The sequence below is a fragment of the Dioscorea cayenensis genome, chromosome 12 (assembly GCF_009730915.1).
Source record: "Dioscorea cayenensis subsp. rotundata cultivar TDr96_F1 chromosome 12, TDr96_F1_v2_PseudoChromosome.rev07_lg8_w22 25.fasta, whole genome shotgun sequence".
Lineage (NCBI taxonomy): Eukaryota > Viridiplantae > Streptophyta > Magnoliopsida > Dioscoreales > Dioscoreaceae > Dioscorea > Dioscorea cayenensis.
In genome coordinates this window covers 7,283,629-7,295,262 of record NC_052482.1, presented here as the reverse complement: position 1 = coordinate 7,295,262, position 11,634 = coordinate 7,283,629, and the positions used below count along the sequence as shown (strand labels likewise).

Sequence of the window (11,634 nt, the reverse complement as noted above, 5' to 3'; positions counted from 1 at the left end):
ATGAGGATCCAAACAGTCACATAGAGAGCTTCCTCGAGGTGTGTGACATGCTGAAGATAAATGGTGTGACGGATGATGCCTCAAATTAAGAGCCTTCCCATTTTCCTTAAAGGGAAAAGCAAAGCAGTGGCTACACTCATTACCTAGGGCATCAATCACTACATGGGAGGAGATGGTAGAAGCTTTTTTAGCCCGTTATTTCCCCTCCCGGAAAATCAGCAAAGCTCAGGAATGAGATCTCATCCTTTATGCAGTTGGAATTGGAGTCTCTATTTGAGACATGGGAAAGGTTCAAGGAACTCCTGCGCAAGTGCCCGCAACACGGATTCCCGGAGTGAATGATTGTTCAAACCTTCTACAATGGTTTGAACCCGAGTACAAGGTAATTCTTGGATGCGGCGGCAGGAGATACCTTAGGTAGCAAGACCCCCGACGAGGCTCGTCAATTGATTGAGGAAATGGGGTTAAATAGCTACCAGTGGAACGCTAGGGAAAAGAAAAAGGTGGCCGGTCTCCATGAAATTGATGCGGTAACTTCATTGGCGGCCCAAGTGGAAAGTTTGAGTAAGAAGCTAAATGTTATAACTTCGAATAGAGTTGCAGCCGTGACCAATTGCACCGGTTGTGGTCGAGGACATGCTCCCTCCGATTGCCCAATCGTCATTGGTGATGTTTCTTCAGTTGAGAATGTCGACTTTGTAGGTAATGGAATGAGACCTCAAGGGAATCCATACAGCAACACCTACAATTCAGGTTGGAAGAATCATCCCAACTTTTCATGGAGTAATCAAGGACCACAGAAGACCATGGGGCCATCGGGGTTCCAACAACAGCAAGCCCCTCAAGTGGAAAACAGAATTTCAGGCTTGGAAACCCGAATGACGGATTTGGAGAAGTACTTGGCTAGATTTGTTCAATCGGCAAATACAAGGTTTGAATCAGTCGAGGCTACACTTCGCAATCACACCACCTCCTTGCACAATCTTGAAAATCAAGTGGGGCAAATTGCGAAATCTCTTTCCGAAAGGTCACATGGAAGTTTACCAAGTAACACGGAAACCAACCCGAGAGAACATGTCAAGGCGATCGCTTTGAGAAGCGGTCGTGAGGTTGAAGGGAGGCTTCCGAGTGAGAAGCCAAAAGAATACGCACCCGAGGTCGTAGAGGTTGAGAAGGGAGCAAACAAAGAGAAAGAGGTGGCACCCCCACCTTTCAAGCCAAGAATCCCTTATCCCTCTAGATTGAAGAATGACCAAGGGGATGAACAGTATAAGAAGTTCCTGAGTTTGTTCAAGCAACTCCACATCAACATTCCTTTTGTTGAGGCTTTGGCTCAAATGCCTAAGTATGCGAAGTTCCTGAAAAACCTATTGACCAACAAGAGGAAATTGGAGGAGAGTGCTTAAGTGGTGCTTGATGCTTCATGCTCGGCGGTGTTGCAAAAGAACATGCCGAACAAGAAAAAAGACCCGAGAAGCTTCATTATTCCGTGTAACATCGGCAACTTAGGTGAGGAAATGGCATTGGCGGATTCAGGGGCAAGTATCAACGTCATGCCATACACTTTCTTCCAAGAGGAGAGCAAGAGGAGAGCAATGAGCCAAGAAAGAAGTAATGATGCTTGGTTCGAATGAAGAGGAAACATCTACCCCGGGGATCTTGAAGAATGTGCTCCGGAAAATGAAGAGGGCTAGGAGACGCCACCGAAAATGCCCCAAGACTATTGGAGACGTACATGAGCCAAGGAATTTGGACGAACGATTGCTAGGTGGTCCGAAGCCCGATAGTACACCCTCTACTCTCAAGAGACTTTGCTCATCATGCTTTCAAGTTATGGGTAAGAGGAAAACCTTCATTCATGAACCCCCGTGAGGTAAGAAAGATACGTCAAGCTTAGTGACGTTAAACAAGCGCTTCTTGGGAGGCAACCCAAGTGTTTACTGTTTTTGTACCTTTTAGTTTAGTTTGTTTGCATGAATAAATTGTTAAGTGTTGGTGTTGAAATTTTTGAGTATTTGTGCTGCAATTTTATTATGGGTTTTTTTTTAAAAGAATTCATTGCGTGTTTTGTTGAGAATTGGTGAAGTTTGGTCATTTGAGTTCTATTTTGTGTTTTTATCTGGTATATCTTGCACAATAGGGCATGCTCTGAGTGTGTAAACATGTTTAGACTAGTTCTGCAGAGCCTGCATGTTTTTCTAAGTCATCCAGAGGAAACGCACGGGCGTGGGGAATTTCCACACGCCCGTGGATGTGCACTGTGAACTATTCCAGAGAGGGCACAGGGGCGTGCGGCTGCCCCTGTGGATGACCATGCGATTGGCGCACACCCGTGGGTAATTTCCGCACGGGCGTGTACCTTCCTGCAGAGTTGGGCAGATTTTCCCGAGAACACACAGGGGCGTGGACTCGCCCCTGTGGGTGACCTTGTGAACCACACACGGGGGTGGGGTAATTTCCGCACACCCGTGCGAAGCTCTGCAGGTTGTTCCCTCCATCCCGAGAAAACACAGCGGCGTGCGGCTGCCTCTGTGAATTGGGCTTGTGAATGTCCACGTCCGTGGGAAATTTCCGCACGGGCGTGTGGAAGACTTGATATCTTTCTCGGATGTCCAGGGAAGCCACAGGGGCGTGCGTCTGCCCCTGTGGGTCTGGCGCACGGGCGTGGATAATTTCCGCACGCCCGTGGGAGATCGTTCTAAGTCAGTGAGAGTTTTTCCCGAGCGCACAGGGGCGTGCATACGCCCCTGTGGAGCTTTTGAAGTGAGGCACACGGGCGTGGGGAATTTCCACACGCTAGTATGGATACACAGAATGTCAAAAGTCGCGAGTTCTATTTAAAAAGGGGATGATTTCTCTCCTTCTTCACGACTCCTTTTCACTTGAAAACACTCTCATAACATTCTCCGAGTCCATTGCGCCAGTTCGTTGGGATTTTAGCAAGTTTTTTGGCCGGCTCTCTATTTTCTCACTTTTCCTCGTCGGTAAATTCATTTTCTTCATCTTCTTCGTCAATTCATGATTTCTATTGATTAATCTGGTTAACAATGCTTCGTTTCTTCAATTGGAACAATGATTTACATTTAGAACGAAGTTAGAGATATTATTGAGTTGTATTTTTGGATTGTTGATACCTGGCCGTGCGTTTCTCACGCCCCGTGAATCCACACGGGCGTGCGGAAATTCCACATGACCGTGTGGATTTCTACAGTATTGTTTTATCAACTTGTTTGACTAATTTTGTTTAAATTTGGCAGATCATGGAACCTAGGACAAATAAGCAAGTTGATAAGAGGCCACGTGAGTCATCCTCTGAGCCAGCTCCTCGCATTCGAGTGAGTACATCCATTTGGAGGGGCAGAGAGGCAGGCACACTCGAGCATTCCGTCTTATGCATACAAGAACAAGAACCCCACCAACATATATATCATTGAAGAAGCAAGTGATTCACGGCGTGAGCGTGTGCCCGTTTGCGTTACCCGATGAAAGTATGGAATTGGGAAGTTATTCGGTCGAAGGTCATGGCGAGCAATGTAGCAATTCTTTGTAGCGACCTTTGTTCACGACCGACCAGAAATCGAGAGACGAGAGAATCCACGCAGGCGTGGAAATTATCCACGCCCGTGTGGAAATTCCGCACGGGCGCGTGTACCGTCCACGCAAGTGGAGTTGCCCGATTCTAGCCCTATTTAATGCCGATTCAGCCCCGATTTTGGTATTCTTTTCTCCATCTTTTCCCCAACTTGCAGAGGGCTTCGGCTGGGGTTTCGAGGGGTATTGGCTAAGGTTTTTGGAGAGGTTCTACAGCTCGACATCGTGATTCCATTAGGAAGAAGGTTGGTAGGGGAGCTTCGATCGGGCGTATCCTATACTGGGACGAAGGAATCCTTGGGACTGACAGTAGAGGACTTTCCACAAGACCATCGACACGACCATCGAGGGGTTTCTTTATGGATTTATTGTTTTTTACATTCGATTTCTTTGATTGTACTTAGCTCCATGGAGAGCTAAACCCCTAGTGGGTACTTGGGTGATTGTGAACCCTAGGATGTATTCGTTTCATTGAACTTCTTTATTATGCTTTCAATAAATTGATGTTTATTGTGAGTTCCAACCTTGAATGCTTGATTGTATGAACATTTCCCCTAGAGTGACACTAGGGTTGAGAGTTCTTGTTGGTAACCTTGTGAGTGAGTGACACACCACGGGCGTTAGACAAAAAGCTAGGTTGGAGAGGGTTGAGAGGGTGAGTCGAGGGAGTGCAGGGGCGTCCCCTTTCTCCTCCGGCGTGATAGATTCTACCTTCGTTCCTCGAGTTCTTTGCGGCCATAATAGAGTGAATGGTCTAAGGGATGAACCTCCAGCTGGGAGCCTAGTTGCGGCGTGCAATGGAGTGAAGCGTTGAGGTGATCTTAGTATCTAGGGCTTAATTGTGGCTAGGGACCTTCCGCCTAGACCAAAGGGTTAGGGTCTAAATCTAGGAAGAGATTTATCACTTGGAATCCCTAGAGCTCTTTGCAACTCTATGCGAGTGCGAGGTGTCGAGATTGTTCGATTTCTCCTCCGGGACATGTATAGAGTTAGGCATAGTTGACCTTAGATTTGGGACTATGTATGTAAGGATTTCCACGACTCACCATTGCATTGATTAGGAAGCATAATAGAGAGTTCTTGCACTTGAAGCGATTATCCTAGGTGAAACATCATCCGAGTACCCCATCTTTATCGATTGCCTTGCCTCCTCCTTACTTTTGCTCTCTTACTTGTTGCTTTTAATTTCTGAGAATTGAATCATTACCACACTTATCATTGTTGATACTCCACATAGCTAAGAATCGAATTAAGTGTCTTTACTCCCTACTCCCTGTGGATTCGACCCCGCTCATCCGGGATTATTACTTCGACAAACCCGTACACTTGCGGGATATAAGCAAGGGGTACTTGTCAAAACACAAAGAAGTACAGCAACTAAATGAAGATGATTAAGATGAACCTGTCTTTATTCCTCAAAAGGGACATCGTGATGCTGAATATCAAAGACTCAATGACAACATGGCAATGTTGATGGGGTCAATGTTACAAATGCAAAAACAAATTAAAATCCTCATGGAAAATCAACTTGAACAACCAGGAAGATCTAGGAGTCCAACCCGACGGCCGAGAGAAGCCCTGAGGCCAGTTGAGCAAGGGGTAACCCCACGGTTTCCTATGGAGAATGTGCAGAGGTCGAGAAGTCCAACACCACCTCCAAAGGAAACCTTCAGGCCAGCAGAACATGGGGGAACCTCTTATGCTCCTGTTCAGGAACAATCAGCTGTAATGACTCGGGAAGAGATATAGCGAATGGTAGTTGCTGAATTAAATCAAGCCAAAGGAATTGAGACAAGGGCAGATGGAGACAAGCCCTATCCCAGCTACCACGACCTGGTGCCCTACCCCAAGGGATATAATGTTCCTAAATTCAAGCAATTTACTTGGATTGGCAATCCTGACCAACACTTGGCTCATTTTGTCACGGCTTGTGGAGATACAAGTGCAAAGCCATCACTCCTCCTCAGACAGTTCTCTGCAAGTCTTGCAGGAGTGCTATTTGAATGGTATGCAAATCTACAACCCGAGTCGATTCAAACATGGCAGTAGTTAAAAGATGCATTTCGAGTACGGTTTGGGGGCATAAGTGACAAAATCACAATTCTGACCTAGTAGCCACTCGCCAAAACAAAGATGAAAAAGTGGTCGATTACATTATGAGATGGAGGAACTTGAGTATCAAATGTGAACAACCACTCGATCAACAGCAAGCGGTGGGTTTATTACTGGGGAACATTGATAGTTGGATGTCGCCTTTCTTAAGTACATCTAGCATCACTACATTCCAAGGCTTAATCTCACAAGCTAAAAAATTGGAAAGGACCAACCTGAAGGTGTTGTTCAATTTCCAAACCACTTCAAGGAGTGACAAAGACAAATCCAAGAAAACAGAAGGTGTCAAGTACACTGCTACTACCTTCAATATTAAGAAGGAGAAAGGCGTAGCTAAGTCCCATAAACCGGAACAAGCTAAGGTACCTAGTTTAGGTGCTACTGACAATGAGTCAAAACCTCTTCCTTCCTTGAAAGATAGGATGAATAAGAAGTATTCCTTCAGAAGAGATAAAGTACATAAAATCTTCAAGGATGCTGTGAGAGAGGGTCTGCAGCTCCTGAATGCAAAAGACCTGAAGAGCAAAGCAAGACAGATCATCCCAATTACTGTCCATATCATAGGGTGTTGGGACATACAATAGAAGATTGTTACGTCTTCAAGGACTGGGTCGAGCGACAATACCAAGAGGGCAAAATCACACTCTCAAAGAATATTTTTTCCGAGCAACTAGCTGAACATATACGCTACGTGACTACCCTAAACCCAGAAGGGTCATCCCAAGGGGAAGTCACAGTGGTTGGTAACAAAGTTATATTTACATCGACAGAAAATGACAAACCTTGTGCTGTTCCAGAAGAGTTATGGGAAGTATTTATATCCAAAAGATCAATGAAGATGTTGAAGAAATTGGCTGAACTGCCAGGGATCATTTGGAAATGCTCTCAGCAACCTCATAAAGGTCACCAGACAAAACAGTCAAAGAAGAAGAATAAGAAAAGAAAGCAAAAGCGCGAACAATCAAAGCGCATGAAATCCATTATTGAGGAGTATATAGAGACCCTTGAATAGTATGAACAGAAGGAAAGAGTTCTGATTACCCTCAGAGATTATTTCCCTGAAGAAGTCGAGGAGTTACTCAGGGAATTAACTGAGAAAATTGAAGATGAAGAAGATGTGCAAGTGGAGACTTGTAGGGTTATTTCAGGAGGAGAACCTCTATATAACCCAGAAGATGATGACAAATATGATAGCTTCTCTGAGCCAGAAGAGTCATATGATCGTTATGGCTGGCCCTATGTCAGTAAGAAGCAGAGAAAGAAGATAGCATTCAGGGAAAAAGTAAAGAAGGCGAACGCCAAGCTCTTGGAGACCTACCCACAAGTAATGTCCAAAGAACCATATTACACCCCGAAGACCCCAAAATATAAGGTCTTGAAGAAAGTCATGCCTGCTGAAGACATCGCTGCTTTCATTCAAAGGGTGACAGAGGAGTCAGCTAATAGGCTACGGCAGTTACATATTGAAGATGTTGAGTGGGATGAATCTGGGACATATCCTCCAGAATCATCAGGACAAAATTTTGTTTCAGAAGTCGTGAATTCTCCAGCCCCTTCTAAAGCAACAAATACCAAAGAAAGATTTATCAGAAAAGATAAAAGGAAAGAGCTTTTTAATCAAGCTATAGAAAATGGATTGGATTTGACTAAACCCAAAAGGCGGTGTCTGATGCATCTTGATAGTCATCCAGACTATTGCCAATATCACCAGTTTGCAGGACACACCATAGAAGAATGTCACGCTTTCCAAAAATGGTTAGAAGGATAGGTTTCTCTGGGAAATTTAATACTCACTGAGGATTAATTTGAAGAAAAGGGTGAATGTTATGCTATATTTGCTCATGATGATTCTGAAGATGAGCTAAACATCCCTGAGGAGCAAGATAAGGCACCACATGTACATCAGATGCAGCTTAGAGCTGGGAAGACACTTCAACCAAGACAGGTTCCCAATTCAAATGACCGAGATAAAGGGAAGATGATTGAAGAAGAGAATGTCTCCCCTAAGAAACCCTTGAAAAAGCCAAACTACAACATTTTGGCACATTTGAAGAAAGTCCCAGCACTCCTTAGTATGTACGATGCATTGATGATGTCAGCTGAAGTCAGGGAGTCTTTAATACATGCACTACAAAATCCTGAGGAGTATCAAGCATACTTCACCGAAGTCAACATAAAAGAAGCCCTATATGCATCTCATACATCTTTAGTGTCCTTCACAAATGAGGACCTACTACTTGGGACTACGGCACACAACAGACCACTATATGTGATAGGATTTTGTGATGGAGTAAAGATCAACCGGGTTTTGATTGATCTAGGGTCTTCTTTGAATTTAATGACCCTCAACACTCTTCGAGCATTGGCTCTTGAAGTATGGCACTTTTCTTCGGACAAGATCATCATCCAGGGTTTCAATCAACACAGCCAAAAGGCATTGGGATCGATCACTCTCCCCCTCAAATTTGGAAAAATATCATCTAATGTGAAATTCCATGTAATTGATGCTGATGCTTCCTATAAAGCCCTTTCAGGAAGGCCATGGATTCACGAAAACCAGTTGGTTCTTTCAACACTGCATCAATGCGCAAAGTATTTGGTGGATGGGGAAGAGTTCAGAATTGATGGAGAGATCCAACCCTTTGGCATCCATGAAATACACTGTGAGGATGCGAGGTATTATCTTAACGCATCCAAGTCAACCAAAGAGGGCAAATTGCCTTGCCCAAAAGAAGTGTCTTTGATCAAGACAGCCAAAACTACTCCTGTGCTCCAGAAAAGAGAACCAGTGCCACCTCACTTTGGTAGTGACACTGAGTCATCAGAAGATGAGAGCGATGCAGATATACACCAGAGTAAGAGTCAAATTGAAAGATCTACTGAAGAAAATGCATTATATATTACGAGGATTCCGGATGGGCTATACAAATCCCTGATGACTTAAATGTAAATACAGTTGAGCATCTAAAGACATTTCATGTGCCAGCTCGACATGGAAAGGAAAGAAGCATTTTCTTTTATAAAGACAAAAGAAAACGATCTTGAATGGTGATATCATAAATATTGAAGAAGTAGAAGATGATGAAGCCCAACCCATAAACTTCCCAAGCTATTACCCCAACAAGCTCAGGACAATAGTTGAGAGGTTTGGGAGCAGAATCAAGTGGTCAAGGAAGTCACATCAGGGCTTTCATAGATTGTGGCATCCTGCACATGTGGATTAGAGAGGAATAGGCTACTCTGAGTCTTCCATGCACTCATGTTACATGGTAACATTGCAAGAGGAAAAAGAGGAAATAAAGATAAAGAATGCACCACTGGAACTAGAAGACGGGGGGCAAGCAACAATTGACGAGTTGGTTGAAATCGACTTGGGAAGCGATGATGGCCCAAGGCTAACTTTCCTAAGTGCACAACTATCAGAAGATGAAAAATCATCATTCAAGGCTCTCTTGAAGGAGCATATTGACTGCTTTGCTTGGAACTATAATGAAATGCCAGGAATGGATGATGAGGTGGCTGTTCATAGACTGGCCATTGATCCTAATGCTACTCCAGTTAAACAGGCACCAAGAAAGATGAAGTTTGACCTAGAAGAAAAGGTGATAGAAGAGACCAAGAAGCTAATTGAAGCAAATTTTATCAGAGAAGAAACATACCCTGATTGGATAGCTAGCATAGTCCCTGTGAAAAAGAAGAATGGGCAAATACGGATATGTGTAGACTTTAGAGACCTGAATAAGGCGTGTCCCAAGGATGATTTTCCACTCCCAGTTATGGAGCTCATGATCGACAACACCTCAGGGTACGAGATGTTCTCCTTTATGGATGGATATTCTGGATACAATCAATTTAAAATGCATCCAGAGGATCAAAAGAATACTGCTTTTCGAACACCCATGGGCATCTATTGCTATAGGGTAATGACGTTCTGATTGAAGAATGCAGGAGCGACATATCAAAGAGCTATGACAAGAATATTTGATGATTTAATTCACAAAGTTGTTGAATGCTATGTAGACGATCTTGTGGTTAAAAAAAATTCGAAAGACAAGCATCTTGATGATTTGAGGACAGTCTTTACACGCCTCAAACAATACAAGTTGAAAATGAATCTCATGAAGTGCAATTTCGGAGTCCTCTCTAGAAAATTCCTAGGCTTCATTGTGAGGCACAGGGGAATAGAGATAGATCCCTCCAAGATAAAGGCTATCTTGGAAATGCCACCTCCTCGGACATTGAAACAGCTGCGCTCCTTCCAAGGTCGTTTAGCATATATCAGGAGATTTATCTCCAACCTCTCTGGAAGATGCAAGCCCTTATCTAAACTGGTCAAGAAAAATGCTCCTTTCAAATGGGATGATGAATGTTAGAGAGCTTTTGATGACATTAAAAAGTACTTATTGAATTCACCAGTGCTAGCAGCCCCAATTCATGGAAAGCCTTTGATCTTATATACGGCCGCATTGGAAGGATCTTTAGGGGCTATGTTAGCTCAGAATAATGAAGAAGGCAAAGAAAATGCGTTATATTACCTTAGCAGGATGTTGGTAGGAGCTGAGAGTAAATATACACCAATTGAAAAGCATTGCCTAGCTTTGGTGTTTGCAGTCAAGAAGTTGAGACACTACTTGCTAGCGCATAAAGTAATACTCATATCAAAAATAGACCCACTCAAATACCTTATAACGAGGCCGTTTCTTACAGGAAGACTAGCAAAATGGGCATTAATTCTGATGGAATTTGATATAACGTATACTCCACAGAAGGCAATTAAAGGGCAGGCGCTGGCAGACTTTCTAGCAGCATATCCTCTCCCTGATGATTCACCACTTAATCTTGAACTCCCTGATGAAGAGACATTAATAGTAAAAGAAGCAAGGTGGCGACTATACTTTGATGGAGCGTCATCTATAAAACCGGCACTCATGTCCCAAGTGCCACAAATCAAAGCTGGAATAGGACTTGTATTTGTTACACCGGAAGGGGGGATCCTCAGATATGCTCTCTCCCTCACGGAGCCATGTACAAACAATGAGGCAGAATATGAAGCTCTCATAGTTGGTTTGGAACTGGTAATCAAAATGGGGATCCAAGACATACACATCTTTGGAGACTCACAACTCATTATCAAGCAAGTCGAAGGAGACTACAAGATATACAAACCTGAACTTCTTAAATATTATAAGAAGGTAAAAAATCTAATGAAGAAAATCCCCCAAGTGCAATTGAGGAGGGTTTCAAGATCAAAAAATGGAGAAGCTGATTTTTTGGCGAAAGTAGCAAAAGAACTGGTGAATCCAAATTATGAAGAAATCCATATAACTATAAAAAATAGAAGACCCATTAGTACGATCCCCGACGAAGTCGAAGAGGAAAGTGCTGGGGGCAATGCGGAAGTCTTCACTCTCAAAATGCCAAAAGAAGATTGGAGACAACCGTTCATGGAATATTTGAAATATGATAAATTCCCAGAGGATAAATCAAAAGGTCTTCAGATAAAGCGAAGAACCCTAAGACTTACCCTCATAAATGATATATTATATCGCAGGTCCTATGATCAACTGCTCCTGTGGTGCCTCTCATATGAAGAAGCCCAAGAAGTTATGCATGATGTGCATTCCGGGATATGTGGTGCGCACCAATCCAGACCCAAGATGCGACTCAAGATCAAACGCTTCGGGTATTATTGGCCAACCATGGTCGGAGATTGCATTAATTATGCTAGAAATTGTCATTTATGTCAGATACATAGAGACTTTATTCATCAACATCCAAATCCTTTACACCCCACAGCCTCTTCATGGCCCTTTGAGATATGGGGAATGGATGTAATCGGTCCTATTGAACCACCATCATCTTTGGGACATCAATTCATATTGGCTGCAACAGATTATTTCTATAGATGGGCAGAAGCAATCCCACTTAGAG

At 43.5% G+C, this 11,634-nt stretch overlaps 1 non-coding gene across 1 annotated transcript; it reads right to left on the bottom strand.

Annotated features, from left to right (window-relative positions):
- Positions 1-221: 221 nt before the first annotated feature.
- LOC120274207 lies at positions 222-328 on the bottom strand. The gene has a single exon (XR_005540741.1). It is a non-coding gene; the product is annotated as a small nucleolar RNA R71 (small nucleolar RNA).
- Positions 329-11,634: the final 11,306 nt, after the last annotated feature.